Source organism: Echinops telfairi, unplaced genomic scaffold, assembly GCF_000313985.2.
Source record: "Echinops telfairi isolate 266 unplaced genomic scaffold, ASM31398v2 ScPeMD7_2010;HRSCAF=2546, whole genome shotgun sequence".
NCBI classification, from domain to species: Eukaryota; Metazoa; Chordata; class Mammalia; order Afrosoricida; family Tenrecidae; genus Echinops; species Echinops telfairi.
In genome coordinates, this window is record NW_022105908.1 from 19,071,124 (window position 1) to 19,073,482 (window position 2,359).

At 52.8% G+C, this 2,359-nt stretch overlaps 1 pseudogene; it reads right to left on the reverse strand.

Moving 5' to 3' along the window:
• Positions 1-1,201: 1,201 nt before the first annotated feature.
• Positions 1,202-1,710, reverse strand: LOC101640409 (annotated as a pseudogene).
• Between the last annotated feature and the right edge of the window lie 649 nt (positions 1,711-2,359).

The following is a 2,359-nucleotide window of genomic DNA, read 5'->3' on the forward strand; positions in this document are numbered from 1 at the left end:
AAAACAAAAATTTAAGCAGAAAGAAAAACCTGTAAATAGGTCAAGGTCTGATGTTTGATCTCTAGGGGTGTCCTTCAGTCAAGACCAATGGGGTACCATGCTCTGGCCCCCAAGTCTGTCCTTTGTACTCCCTCGGGGGCTCTCTGCTCTGCTCCCACGGTTGCTTTGCCACATGATAAAGCTCTTTCTTATGCACATGAGTGTCTCTGGATTTGTTAGTCTAGTCTAGACTAACACAGCCGTGTTGCCGGGACCTAATTGCACATGACAGCAGAAAGCCAAAATGTGTTCTGTCATCTGAAGAGTTGAGAATTGCGATGAAGTCGACCGGATGGGACAAGGTAGAACTGCCCTGTGGGTTTCTCAGAATAAATCTTTATGAGAGTTAAAAAAAAAAAAAAGTTGAGGATTGCGTCCCAGAAAAATCTTACACACATGAAAAGGTAGAGAGTAAATTTACAGGTTTAAGTGCAAACCATCTTCCAACTCGAGGCAAGCCACAGCTCCCGAGGCTCCAGCGGCCAACAGCAGCTAAACAAAGGACACTCTGTCCCAAGGCTCAAGTTCTTCTGCCCTGCATGCAGGTCGCTGCACATAGCAAGGACTGCTTCCGGTTTCCTGCCGGCTTCCAGGGGATCCTGGAGCGAGACTGGCCAGACCTTCCCCAACCTGGTTGCTGAGCGACCAGCTCACGTGTGCTAGGGTTGAAATCAAAGGATGTTTGGGACATTAACCACAGACCAGGAGGGCTGTTAACATGGATACGAAGTCGAGATCAGCAACAAGTCTGACGGTCGGTGCTGCCTCCAGAGAGGGCTTCGAGGACAGTTCTCTGAAAGGCTTCTCCTAGTTTCATGAGGCTAGCACGAGGGGCCGACCTATTCTGTGGCCGAGCCGTCTCTAGAAGCACTTGCTGTGGACCATGGAGGGGACTAACACGTGGCATGCCTGCTGACAGATCCACATCTCCCCACGGAGAACTTGTGTTCCGAGGGCATGAGGATCTTGATCTGCATGGTGCTGGGCACTGGCGTTGTGATCCCCTTCTGCATGCGGTCTGAGATGCCAGGGTCCACAGCGGTCCGGCGGGACAACACCATGTGGGCGTACAGGTCCTTCTGGATGTCCACGCCACACTTCCTGATGGAGTTGAAGGTGGTCTTGGCCATGGTGGTGACCCTGCAGTCCCCTGGGTCAGGTCTCATTCCACCACATGCAGGCGCAAGATGGCGTGGGGCAGGGCATGCCCTCCTAGAAGGGCAAGGTGTGTGTGACACCATTGCTGGAGACCATGACCTCGCCTGTGGTGCGTCTGAGGTGTACAGGGGCAGCATGGCCTGGATGGCCACAAGCTTGGCCAGGGGTGGGGGAGTTGAAGGTCTAAACTATGACCTGGGTCATCTTCTCCCTGTTGACCTTGAGGTTCTGGGGTGCCTCCGTCAGCAGCACAGGGTGCTCCTTGGAGGCGACGCGCAGCTCCGTTGTAGGAGTGATGCCAAATCATCTCCACGGTTGTCCCAGTCGGTCACAATGCCATGCTGGATTGGGTATTTCAGCGTCAGGATGCCTCCTTTTCTCTGGGCGTCATTGCCCAGGTAGCTGCCCTTCTGACCTATGCCCACCATGACACGCTGGTGCCAGCTGATAGACGTGGAGACAGTGCATGGGGCATTCATCGCCGGCCAACCGGCTCTTGCTTACGCCAGAGCCATTGTCATGACCAGTGCGCGGTTTCTTTTACCACTGTGGTCAGAGAGACAGGCGGTGACAGAGCAGAGCGGTGGCAGTGGAGACTGAAACCGGGACCATAACTCTTTATGGAGGGGGACAGACCCATCTTTCTCCCCAGGAGGGACTGGTGGCTTCAAACTGCTGACGTTGCTGTTAGCAGCCCAACCTGTAACCACTACACTGCCAAGGTCCCTTACAAGACAAAGGCAGTTACAATTTTACGAGATTTGCGGATTTCTTTTCCAGCGTTGATGTCTTGGTACTAGTTTAGGAAGCTGTGCATCCATTCTTCCCGAGGCCTGCTGTGTAAGCATTCTTCTGAGACCTCTTGACTCACGTTTCTCCACAAACCTGGTCCTCTCTGTTGTCCACTGCGAGTGGTTCAAGTGCACCTGAAGTGACTGCTCTAAATTGCAGGCCGGTCTTTTGAGAAGCAGAAAGGAGGACTTCGGAAAAATTTAACAGTAGAGCTTTAATTTATAGTCAGGGTGCGCACTGAGTCAGTTCTGGTGCCATATTGTTCTGAATCATGTCCCTTCCTGCAGCATCCTCACAATTATCGTTGGGTTTGAGCCGGTTATTGCAGCCACTGGGTCAATGCAGCTTGTGGAGGGCCTTCCTCCTTTTC